Source organism: Cryptomeria japonica, chromosome 1, assembly GCF_030272615.1.
Source record: "Cryptomeria japonica chromosome 1, Sugi_1.0, whole genome shotgun sequence".
Classification (NCBI taxonomy): Eukaryota; Viridiplantae; Streptophyta; class Pinopsida; order Cupressales; family Cupressaceae; genus Cryptomeria; species Cryptomeria japonica.
In genome coordinates, this window is record NC_081405.1 from 187,856,828 (window position 1) to 187,884,827 (window position 28,000).

At 35.3% G+C, this 28,000-nt stretch overlaps 1 pseudogene; it reads right to left on the reverse strand.

The window, feature by feature from the left end:
* Positions 1 to 83: 83 nt before the first annotated feature.
* LOC131066132 (alpha pinene synthase, chloroplastic-like) lies at positions 84 to 27,970 on the reverse strand (annotated as a pseudogene).
* Positions 27,971 to 28,000: the final 30 nt, after the last annotated feature.

Genomic DNA, 28,000 nt, shown 5'->3' on the forward strand with positions numbered 1-28,000 from the left:
CTTGGGATAGGGCCTCACATAGATTATGTGTGGTGTAGGGGTGAAGTAGTGATATAATACTATTATGAGTAATAGATTTAAATTCATACAGCTTTGCGTGCATAAGGGAGGGTGTCTTGTCCTTAACTCTTCTTTGCTACTTGTGCACTTTCATTTACTCCCGTGCGAAATGCCTTGTAAGCTATTTTAATATTTTCAGGAAAACATTTTGGAGGGAAAGGATCCCACCTAAAAGAAAAACATGCTAAAACAATAAATTAATGTATACTAATAGAACAAAATCTAGTTTGTGTATATACTATTAAATACAAAGTAACAAGTTAATAGAAAATTTTAATTTTATATAAATAAAGTGTATGAAAATCCATGACTAAATATATTAATGGCTACTTAAGCTCAATCACTTACCATTTTTTATTATTATAAATATCAATAATCTACTATTCTTTTCTTTAAAAAAAAGAAATGTATGTGAACAATAATCCCTTTCCATACAATACTTACATCTAAACAACTTCATTGAAGAGTTTAATCTCCTCAATAGTACCATAAGTGTCATAGATATCATCGACAATTGTTGCAAGAGCACAAAGCTTTGCAAAATCACTTCTATAAACAAAATATTGAGCATCTATAGAATATGCACATGCTAAAGCAAAATATTCTACATGACGATGATGAGCAAAGTTCACTTTATCTAAATCCAAGTCCTTCCACCACCTAAACACAACATTCACACAAATTTTAATTTTCTATAAAATTAAACTACAAAACACTAAGAATAAATAATCATAAATACTTAATACAAAACTTCAAATTAAAAACTTAAAAATGTTATTGAAAAAGAATTTTAAAATATATACTATTCTCTAAAATAAAAAAGTTTATATTGAGAGTAACAAATATTTTAATTGCTCAACATAATTGCTCTATACTTTCACCCCATTATCTAATGTCCATTCATAATTTTAATCAATTTAAATTACTTTAAGATGGATTCAGGCTCTTGCCGATGGTTTGACTGCATGATATTGAAGTCCAACTTAGCCAGATTTAGAATTTCTTTATTACCATATGTCCTGAAAATAAGAGGCAGAAGGTTAAAATTTCTATAAATGAGAGGTAAAAGAAAAACTATGTTTAAATGTAATGCCACTACTTTGTCCAAGATCTGTTTTCTCTATATATGTCTTTGTGTGCCATATGTACTCCAGGTTGTACTTTACCTACATGTTAAAATTCTAGGTTAGCACTTAAATGAAAACGTCCTCCATAGTATGAATATGGGGAGAATTAAAACTAGAGATTCTAGTCACCATCACCTCTTGTGAAAGATGGGAATTGATATCAGTCTTTTGTAGAGATTCATTCAAATATGTTATTGCAAAGGCTTTACCCTTGTCCATAATATTCTCCTCTAGAAAAGAAATTAAGGAAGCTTTGTAAAGATTTAGAATACTTCCTATCTTCTCTTCCTCTGATAGACTCGATGGACACAAGAACTGGCCATCATTTCCTTTGAAGTTTCTTAACACATCTGCCATTATATCAACCAATATGTTAATGATAGATCAAATTAAAGAATAAATGTATCTGATACATTGTGGATAAAGTACCAATTGTTTAAGTGAAAAGAAGAAATCATTGTGTGATAGGAAAGACCGCAACATAGTAGATGCATTTTGTGTAGTAGTTTGCCACCACAAAAGGAGATAGATGTTAAAGGATTTGCAAAGAAAAGAAAATTGTTGTATGCACTTTGAGTTCATTTGAAGGTTGCAAGACAACCCTTAGAAAGGAGGTTTTCAAACCAAAACATTAATTATTTAGTGTTGAAGAAAAAGATGAGGAAGAGGTCATAAATGGTTCCCCCATTGTCGAGGAAGGATCTTACTTTAATAGAGATCATTGGAGTGTTCGGATCAAAGGTAACAAAATACAATAATGATTTTGTTCTCAAGACTAGGCAAAAGATTATAAAGGGTTGTATTTGAAGGAGATAGTTGGGAGTTCAATGATATCTCTCAAGAGATTCCTATTTTAATTTTGTGGAAAGTTGATAATTTTTGGGTGGCTGTCGAAAAGAATCTAGTCCAAAACAATGTGTTGTAATTCATGAAGATTGTGGGAATCTGTACAGAAACAGTTCAGTGTTATTTGTGAAGTCGGAAAGTTTGTCTATTTAAAGAAAGCATAATTAAGGGATTTTTATTTTAGACAAATGGTTGAGAGTTAGTATTCTTTGTTAAAGGATAGAACATATCATATTTGATTTGTTGTAGGGGGTACATGTTCAATTGTACCCAATATTCTAGAATTGTTATAGAAGAGTTTAACAAATTGATGAATCATGTAGGTTTACAAGATTCTCACAATTCTAGCGAGTACAATAGTTAGTTACCCATGTATCTTGGTAGATGGATCATTTTTTATATAGACTCAACAATCAATTTTAAGGAAAGTATAAGGAGAACATAAAAGTTCATAAGTAAAGCCCAGAGTGATAAGAAATTGCAGGGAAAGTGTGTGCTAGGTTCATTGCCATGTGAAACCACTTCATGTGAGGCCCATGGTCATTTGAAACCATTTGTGTATTAGGTTCATGGTGTTGGCACCATGGATGAATTGATTATGTGTTGCATTGATGTTTTATCATTGATGTCAACACTCTTTGTTATGGTTGGTTACCAATAGATAGGTTTTGGTTACCAGTAGAAGATCTAGTGTTACCGGCAGAAGAGACTATCTGTTCGAAACTTCCAGCATGTTTGGATCAATAGAGTATGTTTGATTTCATCTGTTACATGATCCTCAAGAATGTTTTGGTCAGTTGGTATTGACTTGGTAATCGGATGCTATCATACACTCTTGTAAACCCATGCCGATGTTAGTTTAAGGTTTAACCGACAGAGCTTTTACTAAGGAATCTTGATAGGATGCATAAGTTTTTGACATTTTGGCATTAAGTTGTCATTGATGTCAACCAGCATGATGGCAATTCACATAAGAGTGAGAAGACATAATGAAATCTTATTGGTAAGGCATAAACCATGATGAAGGTTGTGTATGTATAGAGCAATAAACCAGTCTGGAGGTTGGCTACTTGTTTATGATGAAGAGATAGAATGTTAAAGTTATCACAAACCACTGGAGGAGAAGATGTGTTACCGGTATAGTGTGCACTACCGGTTAGCAGAAGAAGAAGGCCTTACCGGTAAATGTGTGTACTGGTATGAGTTTGTTGAATGATCAACTTTGAACTGACTGTGTGTCAGGGAGCAGAGTGTTTGACCATGGTGATACCATGTGGATCCGAGGTGGCAAATATGTTGTGGTCGATGAAGCCTCCATCGACATGGTTAGTGAAATTGTTAGTCGATATAAATGAAACAACCATAAATCACAAGATTGTAACTAACTGATGTGGCTCAAGGAAGAAAGAATGACATAAGATTAGGTAGTAGTTGGCACCTGGATCAATGCAAATGAAATCTAATTCATGAAAACCTCGAAAAGGAAATAGCTAAAGCATTTTATGAGTCGACAGATTTAAAGGTAGGAAATCTTGTTTGAGATTGCTATCTTTAGCAAGTATGCATTGGGGAATGGAAAGCGTGTACAGATAAATCCCTGGAGTACAAGTGATCAATCTAAGATAGCCTCGATCAGATCTCATGAAGATTGTGTTAGGAAGAGAAAACCCTAACTGCTCTAAATTTGAATGGCTTTTGACAGGAAACCATGGAAATAAAGAGAGCAGCTCGATACAAAGCAAGTTGATGTTGCAGAGAAGAAGAAGAGAAAAGTGAGATCAAGTGCAAAGAAGATTTGTTATCCTTAGAACATATTCTGAGGAAATTGATGAGTAAGTGAGAAAGCATACCGGTGAGAGGGTTCTACCGATAGTGATTGAGTATCGACATAATTGTAGTTTCATAGTTAAGCTAAACCAGAAAGGTGTGGTAGAGCAGGCAGCATCCAAGTGTGACACGATGTGTTGTGAGACTATGAGAGAGAGAGAGATATCAGAGGCCAAGAATTAGAGAGATTAATCTCACAACCAGTAGTGTGAGATTCGGTAGAGGAGAAAAGACTATCAATCAGCAATAGAATATTTAATCAAGAGTTGCAGAATTCATTTGCAACAAGAAGCCTTAACTGTATTCAAAATTGTATTTCAATATACATCACAAAGTTAGAGCTTGGTGTAGGGGTTGGTGCCCTAAAATAGAAGGGGTTGGTGCTCCTTGGGTTGGTGCCCTAAATCATTGTAAATCAGTGTTTTAGTTGTGAGGCTAGATTGGAGCAATAGTCTCTAGCATCTTTTCTCACCAAGGTTTTTCTCATATTGGGTTTTCCTTATACATCTGGTGTTGTGAGTTGCATTTTTGTGATTGATCTCCTTGGCTTTCCTTCTTTCTTTACTAGTTTGATTGTTTAGTATTTAAGTGGTTAACTATTATCTTGAAGTTTCTTTGTAAGTCAAAAAGTTTAGGAACCACTGATTCACTCCCCCCCCTCTCAGTGGTACTTTGTGTTCAAAAGTTGGTATCAGAGCCCAGGTTCTTAGTTATCTTTAAATGTTGGGTAGATTCTGGACTTTGAACACAATGGTGAGAAATGAGTCTGCTTCCTCAAAATCCCCAATGTTTGATGGATCCAACTATGCCTTCTGGAGTAGAAGAATGAAGACCTATATTTCCTCCCTAAGTTTTGATATGTGGATGTCTATCAAGAATGGGTATGTTGTTCCTAATGTTCCTCCCACTGATCTGGATGCCAAAAAGGAGTGTGAGAATAATGCAAAGGCCAAACATACTATCTTGAGTGGACTCTCTGATAATAATTTTGTCAAAGTCATGCACTGTGTTTCAGCAAAGGAGACTTGGGATAAATTATAGAGGTTGTTTGAAGGAGATGCAAAAGTCAAAGAAGCCAAGCTACAAGCACTAAGGGGCCAACTTGAAAGCATCAAAATGAAATATGATGAAAAGATTGCAGACTATCTTCACAGATTTGATGAAATTGTGAACACCATCAGAGGATTTGGAGAAGAGATTGCAAATGAGATTCTTGTCAAGAAGGTACTTAGATCTCTCACACCCAAGTATGATACTAAGGTGTCTACCATAGAAGAAGCCAAGGATTTGAAGATTTTTACAATGGATGAGTTATTTGGCTCTCTAAGAACCTTTGAGATGAGAACAACCAGTGATACTTCCCGAAGGAAAGAAGTAGCATTCAACATAACCAAAAAGAGAAAAGAAGCAGCTACTCATAAAGAATCTAGTGAAGACTTTGATGCAAAAGTAGCAAGCTTTGTCAGGAATCTCAAAAGAGGATCTGACCGGTACAAAGGAAAGCTACCACTTAAATGTTTCAACCGTGGGAAGGTTGGACACTTTTTTGCTAATTGTCCTCACAAAGAAACTAGTAGAGATGAGTCAAGAGAGTTCAGAAGATCTGCTGGAAAAGATAGATAAAGGAATGACTACCAGCAAGGAAGGAGAGGCTACCAAAACCATAACAACCTATATACTATTGAGGATGACACAACAGATGAAGAAAATGCAACAGAAGATGATTACCATGATAATGACAGAAAAGTCAATCTCTTCATGGCACTTGATATACTAGTTGATGAAGATGAGGAAGAGGAGGATATTGAAGTTGAAGTGGATTTGGAGAGTGAACTTATCATTTCTCTTGAGAAATTGTGTAAAATAAGAAGAGAACTCAAGAGGGTTATGCTTATTGGAGTAGATGAACAAAATCTCTTGAAGCAATCCCTGGATGAGTCCAGTCAAGTTATATCTGACTTGAAATTGCAGATGGAAGAAACCAAGAGGATATGTGTGTTAGGTCCCAAAGACATTTGAGAGGGGGGCGTGAATCAGTTGTCAAATAAATTTAAACAAAAAACAACTTATCCAAACTTAATTCTTAATACTGGTAAACCAAACTTAATGCTAGTAGATAGTTTATCAGTTAGTTGCAGTACCGGTAAAGATTAATGCATGAAACAAAAAGACAATAACATCCACAACACATAACACTAGTATTTGTACATGGAAACCCTGTAAGGGGAAAAACCACGGTGGGAAACCTTACCCACAATCAGATGATACTACTGCAGATAGTATGTGTATACAATAGGGGGTCTACACATGCAAAAAGGCCAAGTACCTAGAGCTCACTACTCAAACACAAATAGGAGTCACATTGACTACAATTGGATGGTTAAATCCAATAATGATGTACTGCTCAAAATAGAATTTTGATAAGCTGGATTCAGTACCGGTTTAGTTCTAATATGTCTTCACAAAAACCTTCATTTAACCTTCAAATGATGTTTGCGTGTATAGCTCTACTTATTCTCACATATACCTTATTACAATCCTTTTTCCAATCGCATATGGATCTTAAAAATAAGATCTTACACATATAACGAAGTCTAGGACCAAAATGTATAGGTCAGCTTTACAAAAGATATTACAATAAAATAATTTACAAGTAAAACAATAACCGATGCAATATCCGATTCAACATGTTGGCTTAATGCATTTATAACAATAATAAATCATCTTCATAGCATGTCGTGTTGATCTGGAATAGATAAGCCTGTCGGTGCTTATCGTGGACCTATTTGTCAATAACAACAAATATGTGAACATGAATATACCAATGAACAAATCTACAAGACAAAGTGTCCAAATGATGTCTTTGACATAACCAATTGTTTTCCATGTCATTCCAAGTGCCGGTGAGCAATATATCCTGTCGGTGAATGGGATACTGATGACTGTGCATAAGTCACTTGCTTGTCGGTGAACATTGCCAATTCTCCAAGTGCTAGAGTTGATAAGTGTTAATAGGTGTTGACATCAATGACAAAATCATATCCAAAATACCAACAATCTCCCCCTTTAGCATTGATGGCAACACAAGATGGAAAAACCATCAAAGTGCCAAAACAGAAATGCCAAATACCAAAAACCAACAATCTCCAAAAGAGATCAAAACCAGAAATCAAAATTTTGGTACATAGAGTAATCAATCTCTCCCAAAATAACAATCTCTCCCCCTATGAGTAACATGTGTTTTTCCATATCAATCTCTCCCCCTTTGACATCAAATGCCAAAGCAATATAAAAACTAGGTTCAAATACAAAATACCAACTTATTAAGTATACCAACTACTCCCCCTGAGAAGTAGCTCAACTCATCAAAGCTCGAGTAAAAGATTTCTCTGTTAGTTTTGCCAATTGATGACAAACATCAACTGTCTAAGTCTCTACCAGTGGGGGTATGACCCCAAGCTGATCTCTAAGATATTCAAAGGTCTCCTTAGGTAGAGGTTTAGTGAAAATATCTGCATTCTGCTCTTTAGTATTCACATAAACCAGTTTTACTTCTTTTGCTTCAACATTCTCTTTCAAAAAAATTAATTTCATAGAGACATGTTTAGTTTTAGAATGTAGTACCAGATTCTTAGATATATCAATTGTTGTTGTATTATCACAATAGATAGTTATAGGTTCCTTGCATTTTACCTTTATGTACTTCAACATTTGCTTAAGCCATAATACCTGTGTACAGTTGGTTGCTGCTGCAACATATTCTGATTCAGCTATTGATAAGGATGTGCAACTTTGTTTCTTACTCAACCAAGAAACTAATCTACTTCCAAGAAAAAATGCTCCATCAGTGGTTCTTTTTCTATCATCTACATCTCCTACCCAATTTGCATCTATGTATGCACATAATTCAAAGTTTTCATCTCTAGGATACCATAGGCCAAGATTTGTAGTGCCTTGTAGGTACTGGAAAATCCTTTTTACTGTTGATTCATGATTTTCTTTAGGATTACTCTAAAATCTTGAAACAATACATACTTCATTCATAATATCAGGTCTTGTTTGTGTCAAATACAGTAGGCCTCCTACCATAGATTTGTACCTAGTTGGATTAACATGTGTAGATTCATCCCTTAGTGATAATTTGTCATTTGTAGTCATAGGTGTGCTTACTGGTTTAGAGTTTTCCATCCCAAATTTCTTTAGTAACTCTTTCAAGTACTTAGATTGACTCAAGAATATACCTTTATCAGTCTGTGAAATTTACAATCCTAAAAAGAATTTAATCTCTCCAATCATAGACATTTCAGATTCTTGTTGCATTTCAATAGAAAAGTTTTTACATAATCCATCTTCTCCTCCAAAGATTATATCATCAACAAAAACTTCTATAACCAAGATGTCATCATTAGTCACTTTATAGTATAAGTTGTTGTCAGCATTACCTTTAGAAAAAACAATCTTCAAAAGATATTTATCCAATCTAGCATACCAAGCTCTTAGAGCTTGCTTCAACCCATAAAAAGTTTTCCTTAACCTACAAACCATATCTTTGTTATTTGTTAAAGAAAATCCATCAGGTTGCTCAATGTAAACTTCTTCTTCAAGATCTCCATTCAGAAATGCACATTTAATATCGATTTGATATACTTTGTAGTTCTTGTGTGCTGCAAAAGCCAAGAATAATCTGACTGCCTCAATTCTAGCTACTGGTGCAAAGGTTTCATTGTAATCAATTCCTTCTTTCTGTGAATATCCCTTACACACTACTCTTGCTTTATTTCTGATTACCTTACCATATTCATTGAGTTTGTTTCTGAATACCCATTTTGTTCCAATTACATTTTTTTCTTTAGGCCGAGGAACTAATGTCCATGTGTTATTCTTTTCAATTTGTTCTAATTCTTCTTCCATATCTTTAATCTAGTGTTTATCTTCACATGCCTCATTAATTGATGCTAGTTCAATTTGAGAAATAAGACATACCTCTTCATTTTCCAATCTTCCTCTTGTCATAACTCCTTGATACTTGTTCCCAATTATCTGATTTTCAGAGTGGTTCAATCTTACATACCGAGGTGTCTTTGTTTTCTATTGTTCCTCAGTTATAGTGGAATTTTCAGATGATACCGGTGTAACTGGATCTTCATTTTGTACCAGTGTGGTCAATGTAGGTTCATTTATCATTATCTTTATTGTCAGTTCAGAGTCTATATACCTTGAAGTTCCGCTAAACTGTCCATCAATTTTCACATTTGTACTCTCAACAATTTTCTGCAATCTCTTGTTAAAACATCTATATGCTTTTCTCTTAGATGAATAACCAAGAAATATTCCTTCATCACTTCTAGGATCAAATTTGCCAATATACTCATCTCTTCTAATATAGCTTTTACTTCCAAATATTCTAAAGTATTTAAGAGTAGGAGTAATACCAAACCATAGTTCATGAGGGGTCTTACTAATTTCACCTTTGATGTGAACTTTGTTGAACATGTAGACTGTTGTGCTTACTGCCTCTCTCCAATAGACATGTGGTAGATTTTCTTCTAATCACATACTTCTAGCTGCATCCAAGAGAGTTCTATTTTTCCTTTCTACAACTCCATTTTGTTGTGGTGTCCGAGGTGTTGATAATTGTCTTCTGATTCCATTTACTTCACAGAATGTATTAAATTCCTTAGATGTAAATTCACCTCCTTGATGTGATCTCAGACATTTGATTTTCTTGTCAGTTTCATTTTCTACCATCACCTTGAATAGCTTGAATTTCCCAAGTGCTTCTGATTTTTCTCTGAGAAAAGTAACCCAACACATTCTAGAATAGTCATCAATGAATAGCTTGAAATATCTATCACCTTGTAAGCTTTTAGTTCTAGCTGGACCACATAAATAAGTATGAATTAAGTCAAGAGCATTATTGGATTTTTCTGGAATACTTTTAAAAGATGCTCTAGCTTGTTTTCCAAATTGACATTCCTTACATATCGGATTGTGAGGCTTAACAATCGTGGGTAAATCTCTAACTTCTTTAGTTGTACTGATTTTCACAATGCAATCAAAATTTACATGACAGAGTCTCTTATGCCATAGCCAACTTTCATCAATATGTGCAATCAAGCATGTCTTTTCATTGTTATTCAAATGAAAGATATTACCTCTAGTTTGATTATCGGTTGCAATTTCCAAACCAGTTCTATTCATAATTTTGCATTTTCCATTCTTGAATTGTAACTTAAATCCTTTCTCAACTAATTGACCAACACTCAAAAGATTATGCTTTAAACCTTCAACATAGTAAACATTGTCAGTATTATGCTTACCATCAAGAGATATAGTACCTTTTCCTTTGATCAAATGAGCTTTATCATCTCCAAATCTTACTAGACCTCCATTATATTCCTGAAAAGTCAATAATTTACTTTTATCACCAGTCATATGATGTGAACATCCTGAATCAATGATCCATTCATCCTTAACTTCAATTTTAGCTACTAGGGCCTACTCTACCGGTTGAATAGTAGGTGTTGGTTGATCTTTTGTTATAGCAACAAAGACCCATCCATTGTCTGTTGGATCCTCATTAGAATCATCAGTGACTCCTTCATTTACAAGATAACAAGACCTGTCTTTATTCTTCTTAAATCTGTATCTCTGATATTCAAGGTTAGGCTTGTATGTTCTTCGAGCTTCTTCTTTCAATCTTGTATGTCTATCAGGGCATCTTGAAGCCATATGACCAATCTCATTACAGTTAAAAAATTTAAAGGGTGCTTTACCTTCATACTTACTTCCAACTGGACCTTTAGGCATTTTCCTTGCGAATAGTGCTTCAAGTTCTTCAAGTTCTTCATTTTCTCTCCCACTTTCTTCAAGTTCTCTTGCATAAAAGGCTTTCCAATCAGATTTTTCAAATAATGATGCAGATGATGTTGATGCCTTAAAAGCTAAATATGTCTTTATAGTAGTAATAGGACCAAATTCCTCAATTTCAAAAGCTGAAATTTTTCCAATCAATGTGTCCTTAGTTACTGATGTATTAGGCATTGTTCTTAACTCATTTATAGCAGTAACTTTCATTTTGTATGCCGGTGGAAATCCTCTTAAAACTTTTGAAACAATTTCATCTTCACTTAAGGTTCCTCAACAACATTTAATACCCTAAACAATTTCATTTACTCTTTCCATAAAAGCATAAATCCTTTCATCTTCTTCCATTTTCAGATTTTCATACCTAACCCAGAAGCTTTCAAGTTTTGCAGTTTCCAAATGGTCCCAAATAGCTTTAGTAGTAGATCTATCTGATAATCCCATGATTTGTTGATCTGATAGTGCGCTCAAAAGTGCTTCTCTTTCTTTGCAATCATTTTCTTCATCTTTTCCTAAAGTTGGTGGATTAGGCGGACCGGGAGTAGGAGCAGTATAGCCATTCTTTGTAACTTCCCATATGTCCTTTCCAATGCAATTCAAATGTGTCTCCATCCTCATCTTCCATATGCCATAATTGGTTCCATCAATTTTAGCACTGTCCTTCCTGAAATAGTTAGAAGACATTGGATCTTCTCAAGCTGTTAAACTTCTACAAAAAGAGGACTAAGCTCTGATACGAATTGTTAGGTCCCAGAGACAACTAAGAGGGGCGGGTGAATCTGTTGTCAAATAAATTTAAACCAAAAATAATTTATCCAAACTTAATGCTTAATACTGATAAACCAAACTTAATGTTGGTAGACAGTTTATCAGTTAGTTGTAGTACTGGTAAAGATTAATGCATGAAACAAAAAAAAAATAACATCCACAACACATAACACCAATATTTGTATGTGGAAACCCTATAAGGGGAAAAACCACGGTGGTAAACCTTACACACAATCAGATGATACTACTTCAGATAGTATGTGTATATAATAGGGGGTCTGCACAAGCAGAAAGGCTAAGCGCCTAGAGCTCATTGCTCAAACCCAAATAGGAGTCACACTGACTACAATTGGATGGTTAAATCCAATAATGATGTACTGCTCAAAATAGCATCTTCATATGCTGGATTCAGTACCGGTTCAATTCTAATATGTCTTCACAAAAACCTTCCTTCAACCTTCAAATGATGTCTGCATGTATAGCTCTGTGTATTCTTGCATATACCTTATTACAATCCTTTTTCCAATCACATGTGGATCTTACAAATAAGATCTTACATATATATCGAAGTCTAGGACCAAAATGTATAGGTCGGCTTTACAAAACATATTACAATAAAACAATTTACAAGTAAAACAATAACCGATGCAATATCTGATTCAACATGTCGGCTTAATGCATTTACAACAATAATAAATCATCTCCATAGCGTGTCGTGTTGATCTGAAATAGATAAGCTTGTCGGCGCTTATCTTGGACCTACTTGCTGGTAACAACAAATATGCAAACACGAATATACCAATGAACAAATCTCCAAGACAAAGTGTCCAAATGATGTCTTCAACATAACCAAGTGTTTTCCATGTCATTCCAAGTGTCGGTGAATAATATATCTGATCGGTAAAGAAGATACTGGTGACTATGCATAAGTCACTTGCTTACCGGTGAACATTGCCAATTCTCCAAGTGTCAGAGTTGATAAGTGTTAATAGGTGTTGACATCCATGAAAAAACCATATCCAAAATACCAACAATGTGAAGCTACAGCCTTTGATCTGACAAAGAAGTAAAAGGAGCATCAAGAGTTGGAAGCAAAAATAGTAAAGCTCATAAAGGAGCTTGAAGAAAGTAAGGAAGAAATAAAAATAAGGAGCAAGTATGAAGGCAACACTGAGGCCTTAGACAATATGTTGAGAAAAAAGAAGCAATCCAAAGACATTGGTGCTTAGGCTTTGAAGAAGGTCAAAGTTCAACCCACCAAGATAAATCTAGCAAAGAAATAATGTTCACCTCTTCAATTAAAGGTGAAGAAAAGAAGACATTCACTATAGGCAAGGATACCAACAAAAAGACATATGCAAATGTTGTTGTAAATTGCCACTCAAATTGGTATACATCAATGAACCGGAGGCCACACTTCTTATACCAATATGCAGATCCATGGAGAAATGCAAGAGTTGGCCATGAAGGATTCACCAGACTCAACAACATGAAGGGAAGACCCCCAATGTGGCAGTTCCATTCAGGACCAAGACAACCTAATCGATATGTTTCAAACTTTCATGGTTATTGTTATTGGTGTAACAAATTTGGGCATAGAATAGTTGATTGTAGATTAATCAATAATCCCTCTATGAGTTATGAAATTAGAAATCCATTTAATGCACTCAAGGATATGAATATTGTCTGCTATTAGTGCAATGGATATGGTCATAAGAGTTTTGAATGTAGGAAAAATAAATCGGTACCCTACAATAATTTTAAGGATGTTCCTTTAAATGAAGATGTAAAATGCTATAACTATCAAGAGTTTGGACACATACCAAAGTTATGTAAAAATCAGAAGATCAAGTAGAAGAAGACAAATCCTGATCAAGAGCTAGGAACTGAACCTGAGCACAATATATTAGCTGACAAGAAGAAGAAGACCAAACCAGTCTTGGTTGAGAAAGGAAAAGAAAAGGCAGAATCAAGTCTCATAGTGCAGACTGCCCTATATGTTGAGAGGAAAAATCTGTGGGTTGTAGATGGTGGTTGTTCCAACCACATGACTGGTGACAAAAATAAATTCATCAAACTTGAAAACTGGAATGGTGGATCAGTAAGGTTTGGAGACAATTCTTCCATAAAAAATAAAGGGAAAAGGAATGCTAAGCATTGAAGGAAAACTACAGGCACATGATGTATATTATGTGGAAGGCCTAAATCACAATCTGCTGAGTGTGAGTTACATGTGTGACAAAGGTTACAAATTCACCTTTGACTCAACCAGTTGCCAGATAAAGAAAGACAATATCAGTAAAGTTGTGGCAGAAGGAAAGAGAACGGATGACAATATTTATAATCTAAAGAAATGCTATGAGTCCCAATGCATGTTAGGATAGGTTGATGAAAGTTGGCTATGGCACCAAATATTAGGCCACATAAACTTTGATAACCTAGTTGTAGTAAGCAGAAAGGGGTGTGTGAGCAATATTCCACCCATCATCAAACCAATAAGTACATTTTGTGATGAATGTGTGAAAGGTAAGCAAACTAAGGTGAGCTTCAAGACAAAAGAGCACAACACCTCAAGACCACTTGAAATTATGCATACAGATATGTGTGGTCCAACTAGGACAAGAGCACTTGCAGGTGAAAGATACTTTATGCTCTTCATTGATGATTACTCTGTTAGGACCCGAAGGCAACTGAGGGGGGGGAGGGGGTGAATCAGTTGTCTATTAATTTTAACCCAAATATAACTTAATCAAACTTGATACATAATATTGGTAAACCAAAATTAATGTCAGTTAAAATATTAACAATTAATATTAATACCTGTGAAACTTAATGCATGAAACAGAAAGAGAAACAACATCCACAACACATAACACAAAGATTTTTACATGGAAACCCTATAAGGGGAAAAACCACAGTGGGAAAACTTACCCACAATCAAATGATACTACTAAAGATAGTATGTGTGTACAAGTGGGGTCTGCACATGCAGAAAGGCCAACTGCCTAGAGCTCACTGCTCACTCACAAGATGGGAGTCACACTGACTACAATTCGATGATTAAATCCAATGATAATGTACTGCTCAAATTAGCATCTCCAATGTTGGATTCAGTATCGGTTAAGCTCTGATAATCACCTTCAAACCTTCCTTGAACCTTCTCTATGGTCTACTCATATGATCTTCAATATTCTCACATACCATGTTACAATACCATAACCTTACATACATTCCTTACATCTCACATTTGAGATCTTACATGTATACCAAAACCTAAGACCCAATGTGTAGGTCGGCTCACTAAGAATATTACAATTAAATCATTTACAAGTAAGTCAAGATGTGATGCATCATGTCAGCTCAATGTAATTACAACAATGTTCAATTGATTAAATCATCTCCATAATGCGTCGTGTTGATCTGGAATAGATAATGCATGCCGATCCATAACTTAGACCAATTTGTCAGTAACAACAAATGTGTCAACCCTATTAGACCCATAACTAGAATACCAAAACCACGTGTCCAAACCATGTCTTCTACATAACCAAGTGATCTTCAAATGATAACAAGTCATCCTAAGTGCTGGTGAATAATATAACCTTCTGGTGAACCAAATACTGGTGACTGTGCATAAGTCACTGAACTTGTTGGTGAACATAACCAAGGATCTCTAGAAGGATAAGTGTTGATAAGTGTTGACATCAATGACAAAACCAATGCAACATATCCATAATACCAACAATATCCCCCTTTGACATTGATGGCAACACAAGATGGAAAAACCATCTAAGTGCCAAAGCAGAAATGTCAAAAACCAAAAACCAACAATCTCTTGAATAGATCAATACTAGAAATCAAAATACAAATTCAGAGAGTAAAAATCTCTCCCCCAATGAATAGTCTCTCCCAAAGGATAGTGTTTTTCCATAGATATCTCTCCCCCACATCAAATGCCAAAGCAATACAAATACCAGATACAACCAGTTCATAGAACCAATTACAAATACCAATTGTTATAACCAACTTCTCCCCTTGAGAAGTAGCTCTCCTCCATCAAAGCTAAAAAAAGGTTTCTTTGTAAATTATGTTAGTTTGATGCCAAGCATCAACTATCTATGTCTCTACCGGTGAGGATATAACTCCAAGCTGCTTTCTGAGATATTCAAAAGTTTTCTTAGGTAAAGTTTTAGTAAAGATATCTACAATCTACTCTTTAGTATTCACATAAACCAATCTCACTTCTTTTACTTCAACATTCTCTTTTAGAAAATTATATTTGATAGAAACATGTTTAGTTTTAGAGTGAATACCGGATTCTTAGATATATCAATTGCTATTGAATTGTCACAATAAATGATTATAGGTTCTTTGCATTTTACCTTTATGTCCTTCAACATTTGTTTAATCCATAATACCTGAGTATAGTTAGTTGCTACTACAACATATTCTGATTATGTTGTTGATAATGATGTACAACTTTGTTTCTTGCTCAACCATGAAATCAATCTGCTACCAAGAAAGAATTCCTCACCGGTGGTGCTCTTTCTGTCATCTACATCTCCTACCCAATTAGCATTGGTGTATGAATATAAATCAAAAAATTTATCTTTAGGATACCATAAACCAAGATTTGTTGTGCCTTGTAGATACCAGAAAATCCTTTTTATTGCTGATTCATGATTTTATCTAGGATTACTCTGAAATCTTGAAACAATACACACTGCATTCATTATATCAGCTCTTGTTTGTGTCAAATAGAGTAAACCTCCAATCATAGATTTGTATCTTGTCGGATTAACAAGACTTGAATCATCCTTCAATGATAGTTTATCTGTTGTAGGCATAGGAGTACTTACCAGTTTAGAGTTTTCCATACCAAATTTATTCAATAATTCCTTCAAGTACTTTGATTGACATATGAATATACCTTTATCAGTCTATAAAATCTACAATCCTAAGAAGAATTTCATCTCCCCAATCATAGACATTTCAAATTCTTCCTGCATTTTATTAGAAAAGTCTTAACACAATCCATCTTCTCCTCCAAAAATGATGTCATCAACAAAAACTTCAATAACCAAGATGTCTTCATTAGTCACTTTGAAATATAAGTTGATGTCAGCATTAGCTTTAGTGTAACCAAGATTCAAAAGATATTTGTCCAATCTAGCATACCAAGCTCTAGGAGCTTGCTTCAATCCATATAAAGATTTTCTTAATCTGCAAACCATATCTTTATCATTTGTCAGTGAAAATCCATCAGGCTATTCAATGTAAACTTCCTCTTCAAGATCACCATTCAGAAATACACATTAACATCCATTTGATATACTTTATAGTTCTTGTGTGCTGCAAATGGAAGAAATAATCTGACTGCCTCAATTATAGCTACCGATGCAAAGGTTTCATTATAGTCAATTCCCTCTTTCTGTGAATATCCTTTACACACTAATCTTGGTTTGTTTCTGATTACCTTACCATCTTCATTAAGTTTATTTCTGAATACCCATTTAGTTCCAATTACATTTTTATCTTTAGGCTGTGGAACCAATGTCCATGTATTGTTCTTTTCAATTTGTTCTAATTCATCTTCCATAGCTTTAATCCAATGTTTATCTTCACATGCCTCAATAACAGATGCTGGTTCAATTTGAGAAATTAAACATACCTCTTCATTTGCTAGTCTTTCTCTTGTCATAACTCCTTGATACTTATTCCCAATTATCTTACTTTTAGAGTGATTCAGTCTTACATAAGTGGGTGTGTTCACTTGCTGTTGTTCTTCAGTCACTATGGAATTCTCTGATGATACTGGTGTGACTAGATCTACATTCTGTGCCGGTGCACTCTATATAGGATCATTTATGATCATTTCAACTGCCGGTTCAGAATCCATAGACCTTGAATTTCTTCTAAAGTGTTCATCTATCTTCACATTTGCACTCTCAATGATTTTCTGCAATCTTTTATTAAAACATCTATATGCTTTGCTCTTAGATGAATAACCAAGAAATATTCCTTCATCACTTCTAGAATCAAATTTACCAATATACTCATCTCTCCTAATGTAACATTTTCTTCCAAATATTCTGAAGTACTTAAGAGTAGGAATATTACCAAACCATAATTCATAGGGTCTCTTACCAGTTTCACCTTTGATGTGAACTCTGTTAAAAGTGTAAACCGTTGTATTCACCGCTTCTCTCCAATACACATGAGGTAGATTTTCTTCTGATATCATGCTTCTAGCTGCATCTAGAATAGTTCTATTCTTCCTTTTCACAACTCCATTTTGCTGAGGTGTCTGGGGTGCTGATAGTTGTCTTCTAATTCCATTCACTTCACAAAATGTATTGAACTCTTTAGATGTAAATTCACCTCCTTGATTTGATCTTAAACATTTGATTTTCTTACTGGTTTCATTCTCTACAAGTGCCTTAAATAATTTGAATTTCCCAAAAGCTTCTTATTTTTCCCTGAGAAAGGTAACCCAACACATTCTAGAATAATCATCAATGATTAGCATAAATTATCTATCACCCTATAGACTTCTTGTTCTTGCCGGACCACACAAGTCAGTATGAATTAAATCAAGAACATCATTGGATTTCTCATAAATCAAGAACATTCCTTGCATACCGGATTATGAGGTTTTACAATCTTAGGTAAATCCCTTACTGCCTTAGATGAACTAATCTTTACAATGCAATCAAAATTCACATGACAAAGTCTTTTATGCCATAACCAACTTTCATCAATGTGTGCAATCAAGCATGTCTTTTCATTGTTATTCAAATGAAAGATGTTACCTCTAGTCTGATTACCGGTTGCAATCTCCAAACTAGTTATATTCATGATTTTGCATTTACCATTCTTGAACTGCAACTGAAATCCTTTTTCAACTAATTGAGCAGCACTCAAAAGATTATGCTTCAAAACTTCAACACAGTAAACGTTGTCAGTATTGTGCTTACCATCAAAAGAGATAGTGCCTTTTACTCTAATCGAACAAGCTTTGTCATCTCCAAATATTACTAGACCTCCATTGTATTCTTGAAAAAGATAAGAATTTACTTGTATCACCAGTCATATGATGTGAACATCCAGAATCTATAATCCATTCATCCTTTTCTTTGATTTTAGCTACCAGGGCCTGCTCTATCGGTAGAACAGTAGGTGTTGGTTGATCTTTTGTTATTGCAACAAAAGCCGATCCATTGTCTATCAATTCTTCATCAGAATCATCAGTAACTCCTTCATTAGCATAGTAACATGATTTGTCTCTATTCTTCTTAAATCTGTATCTCTGATATTCAAGGTTAGGCTTGTATGTTCTTTTAGCTTCTTCTCTCAATCTTGCATGTCTCTCAGGACATCTAGATGCCATATGACCAACTTTATTGCAGTTAAAACATTTAAATAGTGCTTTACCTTCATACTTACTTCCAATAGGACCTTTAGGCATTTTCCTTGCAAATAGTGCTTCAAGCTCTTCAAGTTCTTCATTTTCCCTCCTGATGTCTTCAAGTTCTCTTGCACAAAGTGCTTTCCAATCAAATTTATCAGCTGATGATGAAGATGTTGCAGATGATGATGCTTTGAAGGCTAAATCTTTCTTAATTGTAGTAATAGGACCAAATTCCTCAAGCTCAAATGTTGAAAGTTTTCCAACCAGGGTGTCTCTAGATACTGATGTATTAGGCATTGTTCTCAGCTCATTAGTAATAGTTACTTTCATTTTGTATGCTAGTGGCAATTCTCTCAAAACTTTAGAAAAAATTTCATCTTCACTTAAGGAACCTCCACATCATTGTATTCCCAAAATAATTTCATTAACCCTTTCCATAAAAGCAAAAATTATTTCATCTTCTTCCATTTTCAAATTTTCATACCTGACCTAGAAGCATTCCAGTTTTGTAATTTTGACAGTGGTATCTCCTTCATTCAATGTCTCCAATTTATCCCAAATAGCTTTAGCAGTAGATCGGTGTGATAATCCCATGATTTTTTGATCTAACAAGGTGCTCAAGAGTGCTTCTCTTGCTTTGCAATCATTCTCTTGATCCTTACCTAGTGTAGGTGGATTAGGTTGACCTGGTGTAGGACCAACATAGCCATTCTGTGTAACATCCCATATGTCTCTTCCAATGCAATTCAGATGTGTCTCCATTCTGATCTTCCATATACCATAGTTAGTTTCATCAAGTTTCGGACTATCGTTCCTAAAAAAGTTAGTTGCCATAGAATCTCCTCAAGTTGTTAAACTTCTGCAAAAAGAGGACTAGGCTCTGATACCAATTGTTAGGACTCGGAGGCAACTGAGAGGGGGGGGGGGGTGAATTAGTTGTCTATTAATTTCAACCCAAATATAACTTAATCAAACTTGATACATAATACCGGTAAACAAAACTTATGTCAGTTAACAGATTAATAGTTAATATTAATATGGTGAAACTTAATGCATAAAACAAAAAGAGAAACAACATCCACAACACATAACACAAAGATTTCTACATGGAAACCCTATAAAGGAAAAAACCACGGTGGGAAACCTTACCCACAATCAGATGATACTACTAAAGATAGTATGTGTTTACAAATGGGGTCTGCACATGCATAAAGGCCAACTACCTAGAGCTCACTGCTCAATTCACAAGATGGGAGTCACACTGACTACAATTTGATGATTAAATCTAATGATAATGTACTGCTCAAAGTAGCATCTCCAATGTTGGATTCAGTACCAGTTAAGCTCTAATAATCACCTTCAAACCTTCCTTGAACCTTCTCTATGGTCTACTCATATGTTCTTCAATATTCGCACATACCATGTTACAATACCATGACCTTACATACATTCCTTACATCTCACTATTGGGATCTTACATATATATCAAAAACTAAGACCAAATGTGTAGGTTGGCTCACTAAGAATATTACAATTAAATCATTTACAAGTAAGTCAAGATGTGATGCATCATGTCAGCTCAACGTAATTACAACAATGTCCAATTGATTAAATCATCTCCATAACGTGTCATGCTGATCTAGAATAGATAATGCATGTCGGTCCATAACTCAGACCAATTTGCCTATAGCAACAAATATGTCAACCCGATTAGACCAATAACTAGAATACCAAAACCAAGTGTCCAAACCATGTCTTCTACATGACCAAGTGATCTTCAGATGATAACAAGTCATCCTAAGTGCTCATGAACAATATAACCTATTGGTGAACCAAATATCGATGACCGTGCATTAGTCATTGAACTTGTTGGTGAACATAACCAAGGATCTCCAAAAGGATAAGTGTTGATAAGTGTTGACATCAATGACAAAACCAATGCAACATATCCATAATACCAACATACTCAAGAATGACATGGGTCACCTTCCTGCAAGATAAATCACAAGCATTTGAAAGATTCAAGATCTTTCGAAAGATAGTGGAGAAAGAAAGTGGGTGCAAGTTAAAATGCCTAAGATCAGACTGGGGTGGAGAGTTTACATCAAATGAATTTGAAGATTATTGTGAAAAACATAGAATTAGAAGGTAATACTTTGCTCCTAGGACACCACAACAAAATGGTGTGGTAGAAAGGAAGAATAGGACAGTCAAGGAGATGGCCAGAACCATGTTAAATAAGGCTAGTTTGTCAAACACATATTGAAAAGAATCTCTTCATACTGCTGCATACACTTTGATCCAGGTTCAATTAAGAGCAAACAACATGATGACACCTTATGAGTTGTGGTATGACCAGAAGCCATTAGTTAAATACTTCAAAGTATTTGGAAGCAAGTTCTTTATCAAGAAAGATATGGATGGTCTAGGAAGTTTTGATTCTAGGAGTGATGAAGATATATTCCTTGGTTACTCATCTAACAACAAGGACTACAAATCCTACAACGAAAGACTAAGAAGATTTGTTGAGAGTGTGCTTGTAAAATTTGATGAAAATACGCACAAAGGATGTCAACCACAAATTAACTGGTATGATAACTTCAGTGATGAAGATGATGAACTTCAGTTAGACATTGAACTAGAGGAAGCATCCAAGAAGACCCCCAATCGGTATGTATAGCTGAATCACCCGGAAGAGAAAATTATGGGAAATAGGAGTGATGGTGTGCAGAATAGAAGAAGACTTGCCCAGAATGATGAACAAGTCAACCTATGCCTCATGAATGAAGTTGAACCCAAAACATTCAATGAGGCCATCAAAAGACAAGAATGGATGGATGCCATGGAAGAAGAATTGCGACAGATTGAAAAGAACAAGACTTGGGAATTAGTCCCTAGACCAGAAGACAAGAACATCATTGGTACAAAATGGGTCTACCGGAATAAGATGAATGAAGAAGGTAAGATTGTTAGGCATAAAGATAGACTAGTTTGAAAAGGATACTCTCAGGTAGAGGGAATTGACTTTGAAGAAACATTTGCACCAGTAGCTAGATTAGAAGTAATTAAAATGTTTCTAGCCTTCTTCGCATACAAGGGTTATAAAGTATACTAAATGGATGTAAAATTTGCCTTCCTAAATGGCAATTTGGAAGAAGTGTACATGGAGCAATCGGAAGGGTTTCTACTGCATGATAATGTGACATTTGTGTGTCGGTTGAAGAAGGCCTTGTATGGTCTAAAGCAAGCTCCTAGATCATGGTATTCAAGATTAGATCAGTACCTAAAGGAGTAGGGATTCAAAAAGGGAAGTGTAGATAAAAATTTGTACATAAAGAAAGATGGGAACCAGATGATCATTGTGGTTGTGTATGTAGATGACATTATCTTTGGAGGGAACAAGGACACCCTCTACAAAGAATTTGCTGATCAAATGCAGTTAGAATTTGAGATGTCAATGCTTGGTGAATTGACATACTTCCTTAGTTTGCAGATATTATAGCAAGATAAAGGAATCTTTATCTCACAAATCAAGCATGCAAAGGAGATGTTGAAGAAATTTCAACTAGAAGATTGTAAACTGGTAAGTACCCCCATGGTGACCGGTAGTAAATTGAACAAGAGTGATGAATCACCAGTGGTGGATCAAACTCTATACAGATCCATGATAGGAAGTCTATTGTATCTAACTGCTTCAAGATTAGATATAGTTCAGATAGTATGCATGGTGGGCAGATTCCAAGCTACACTAAAGCAGTCACATATGAATGTTGTTAGCATAATCTTTAGGTACCTACAAGGGACGGTTATCTATGGTTTGTGGTATCCTAAACAAGGAGATTTTATCTTGGAAGCATACACTGATGCTGATTGGGTAGGTTGCATTGATGGTTGAAAGAGCAGAAGTGGTGGTGCATTCTTTCTAGGTGACCAGTTGGTCTCATGGCATAGCAAGAAGCAGGACTCAGTCTTTCTATCTACTGCTGAAGTTGAATACATTGTTGTTGCTACATGCTGCTCTTAGGTGCTTTGGATGAAGCAAACCCTCAAAGACATATAGGTCAACATCACTGATCCTATTCTCATCCAGTGTGACAATTTGAGTGCAATCAACATAGCAAAGAATCCAAAAATGCATTCTAGAACTGAGCACATTGCTATCAAGTATCACTTTCTTAGAGAGAAGGTTGAAGGATGGGAGGTAAGGATGGATTATGTCCCTACTGGAGAACAAGTAGAAGACATTTTCACCAAACCATTACCGGTAAGCACTTTTGAGTATCTCTCACACAAGTTGGGAGCTGTGTCATCTGTCTAGGAATGCTTTATGTGGTTCAAGGGGAGTTGATAGTGGTCAAAGGGGGAGCTCGATATGGATCAAAGGTGGAGTGCACAATACCCTTTGTCATTGTGTCAAAGGGGGAGAAATGTACCGATATAAAGTGTCTTGCAAGAAGTTGACATCAATGCCAAAGGAGGAGATTGTTGGCATTTTGGCATTAAGTTGTCATTGATGTCAACCAGAATGATGGCAATTCACATAAGAGTGAGTAGACAGAATGAAAGCTTACCGATAAGGCATAAACCATGATGAAGGTTGTGTGTTTGTAGAGAAATAAACCAGTCTGGAGGTTGGCTACCTCTTTATGATGAAGAGGTAGAATGTTAAAGTTATCACAAACCACTGGAGGAGAAGATGAGATACTAGTATAGTGTGCATTGCCAGTTAGCAGAAGAAGAAGGCCTTGTCGGTAAAGGCATGTACCGGTATAAGTTTGCTAAATGATCAAGTTTGAACCAACTGTGCATTGGCAAGTAGAGTGTTTGACCATGGTGATACCATGTGGATCCGAGGTGGCAAATATTTTGTGGTCAATGAAGCCTCCATCGACATGGTTGGTGAAACTGTTAGTCGATATAAATGAAACAGCCACAAATCACGGGATTGTAATTGACTGATGCAGCTCGAGGAAGAAAGAATGATAGAAGATCAGGGAGTAGTTGGTGCTTGGATCAAGGCAAAGGAAATCTGATTCAAGAAGACCTCAAAAAGGAAACAATTGAAACATTTTATGAGTCGACAAATTTCAAGGCAGGAAATCTTGTTCGAGATTTCTATCTTCAGCAAGTATGCATTGGGGAATGGAAAGCGTGTACAGAAACACCCCTAGAGTACAAGTGATCGATCCAAGACAGACTGGATTAGATCTCATGAAGATTGTGTAGGGAAGAGAAAACCCTAATTGCTCTAAATTTGAATGGCTTTTTGGTAGAAAACCATGGAAATAAAGAGAGGAGCTCGATACAGAGCAAGTTGATGCTACAGAGAAGAAGAGAAAAGAGAGATTAACTGCAAAGAAGAATTGTTAGCCTTAGAACGTATTCTAAGAAAATTGTTGAGTAAGTGAGCAAGCATATCGGTAAGAGGGTTCTAATGACAATGATTGATTACCAGCATAACTGTAGTTTCACAATTAAGCTAAACCGGCAAGGTGTGGCAGAGAAGGCAACATCCAAGTGTGACATAGTGTGTTGTGAGACTGTGAGAGAGAGAGAGAGAGAAAGATATCAGAGGCCAAGAATTAGAGAGAGTAATCTCACAACCGGTAGTGTGAGATTCAATAGAGGAGAAAAGATTGTCAATCTGCAGTAGAATATTTAATCAAGAGTTGCAAAATTCATTTGCAACAAGAAGCCTTAACTATATTCAAAATTGTATTTCAATATACATCACCAAGTTAGAGCTTTGTGCAGGGGTTCCAGTCCTCCTTGGGTTGGTTCCCTAAAACATAAGGGGTTGGTGCTCCTTGGGTCGGTACCCTAAATCTTTGTAAATTAGTGTTTTACCTATGAGGTTGGATTGGAGCAGTAGTCTCTAATAGCTTTTCTCACCACAGTTTTTTCCACATTGGGTTTTCCTCGTACATCTGGTGTTGTGAGTTGCATTTGTGTGATTGATCTTCTTGGCTTTCCTTCTTCCTTTATCTATTTGATTGTTTAGTGTTTAAGTGGTTAACTGGTATCCTATAGTTTCTTTGTAAGTCAAAAAGTTTAGGAACCACTGATTCACTCCCCCCCCTCTCAGTGGTACTATGTGTTCAACATAAGTGGTGTTGGTGCGGCTTCTAGATGGATTTCAGGATTCTGGAGATGTTCTTTTATTGTGCTTCAACTGCTTGAAGACATTGCTTTGGAGTGGTGGACCCAGAATAGGTCTGGTAGCTATCTAGGTTATGGACCAGTATCATGTTAACCTATACTCTACACATTACCGGGATGTTTTGAGATGTTCTATGGATTGGTTATTGTTGTTTTGGTCTTAAGCCGACATGACATATCATTGTAATATGAATTTATGTAATGATCTTATTGTAATATCTTTTAGGTGGCCGACCTAATTGGTTTAGGCCTTAGGGTTGGTATAAAATGATGTAAGATCTCATTGTAATAAGTGTGTCATGGTCGTGGAATGTAATTCATATGCGAAGGAGATTTGGTCGATCATAGGTGATCAAATTGGGATTATGGAAGAGGTCAAAGGCCTCCAGTATTGAGCTTAACCAGGACTATAATCAGGCATGGTAGATGTTATCTCTACTAGTTCACTCTATTGGATTGTTGTCCATTTATCTTGAGATGGTTGTTGCATCTTTGTAGTCAGTGAGACTCTTTTGTAATGATCAATACGCTCTAGGCAGTGTGCCTTCCTGCATGTGCAGGCCTCTCATTGTATCACATACTTTCTGCAGAAGTATCCTCTGACTGTGGGTAGGCTTCCCACCGTGGTTTTTCCTTTTCTGGGTTCTCCACATACAAATCATGGTGTTATGTGGTATGGTTGCTTTGCATTGATTATCTATTTCATTGCTAAGTTGTATTGTTTACCGGTATCTGTTTCTACTTTATCAGTACTTAATCTGGTTTAAGGTTAATAAGTGGATTAAATGATATAATTTGTTAACAATTGATTCACCCCCCCCCCCCCCCAACTCTTAGTTGTTCACCGGTTATCCTAACACATGGTAATCTGAAATCTTTTGTGTGGTAGGTTCATGGTAATCTAAAAACACTTGTATGTGAGGTTTGTGGTCAAACTGAAACCATTTGTCTACAAAGTTTATGGTGAATTAGAAACAAGTTCATAATTGTATTGATTAGGGGTAAGCTGCAAAATCCTAAGGTGATTATGATGAGGGGAAGTGGTGCACTAAAGATCAATTATGAAAGATAGAATTTGATAAATGAATGTAAATGGGTAGTAACAAGATTTAAGACGAGACTTATCTTTTCTAGATTATGTAGAGATATCTAAAAACAATTAATATAACTATCAAGAGAGATTTCTGGATTTGATTGTGTGAAAGATTTTAGCATGTATATATATAAATATATATATATATATACATGTATATGTACATGTATATGTATATGTATATATGTACATGTACATGTACATGTATGTGTGTGTGTGTGTGTGTGTGTGTGTGTGTGTGTGTGTGTACATATATATATATATATATTGGTATTAATTTGGTTTTTATTTCTCTTTCTTTATTCTCTCTATCTTTTGTTTTTTATTTTATTTCCTCTTTTGTCCTTCTATTTAGGTTTGACCATCTTAGTTTCTCGTTCTTCATGCACCCTTCTCTAATCCTTCCTATTTATTCCAAGTCTGCAACTTTTCATCTTATTTGACTCTCTTCATCCTGATGATTGATCACAGAGTGTGATCAGAAACATTTTTTATTTTTTTATTTTTATGCTAAAATATTTTACACAATCGAATCTAGAAATCTCTCTTGATAATTATATGATGGATTGTGGAAATCTCTTAGAAATGACAATTAATATAATTAATTAATGAGAGGAAATTAGGATACATTAATTATTCACCCTGACTCTGTTAACACAGACCACCAACCAACCAAGAGCTGACTTCAACCATCCATGCTACTTATGCCAACCTTATCTCAATGTCAGTTGTAAAAGTTGCAGCTAACTCTGATTTACAGTGGACATAGAATTTAATATGTATTTGCCTATAAATTTAATGAATGAGAATATAATGTTAGTGCTCATAAATAAGAATTCTCCTTGGATCCAAGTATTCTTTCAATTAGTAGTATACATATTATATTATTAATTATTATTGACGTAGATGGAAACAATAGAAATGAATATAGTACAAACTCTCTTTTCTTCCCTTTCTTTTTTTTTCTATTTAGTTAATCTGAATCTATAATATTCTGATGATAGATCAAGAAATGTGATATATCAATAAAAAAATTCATACAATGAAATCCATAAACACCGATCAATAACACTATGAATTATAGAAATCTAATGTACAACAGCTAATAACAAAAGAAATCACACATTAAATCACTTGAAGAAACATGATATCTCTTCAGTCGAAGGATTCGAAGTCCCAAGGCAGTGGTATTAAGATATTTATGGAATTCGCTCCAGTATCTGCAACCAAATCATTTTGTTTATGTAACAATCACAAAATTTTATGTTAGAGTGAAGTAGCAAATATACTTTCCTAAATTTTTCATACACATTATCCTCGAGGGATATTTATAAAGATCATGGAATGAAAAATTCGCTCAAAAGAATTCTCTGCACAAGTTTTACCACTTTTTGCTATGGGCATTGCATTGAACATGCCCTTGATCTCTCCAATAAGCCTCTCAGCTTGCTCCTTGTAATGAGAACCCTATCAGATTTTGGCACTCTTGTTCATATGATCGTATTAAAAACTAAAAAAAAAAGAAAAAAGAAAAGAATGTAAAAATGACATAAAATGAAAGTGGCTTTCCTCATAAGGCAGCTTTGGGGTAGATTGTATAAAATCGCCATCCCACAAGTTGGGATGAAAGTTGCCTATGCGTTGAGTCACAACTTCAATGCTAGCGGAAACCAAGGCCTTATTCGTGATCGAACTCCTCAGACATTTTCTGAGTAATTCTCGAGATAATTTGGAAGAAGGCTTAATGTGATGGGTAGGCTTAGATTTCAAGCAGAAGCTTGGGGTAGATGAAGGGATAGAAATAAGAGCCATTGCTAAGGGCGATTTTGCACATCGTATTTC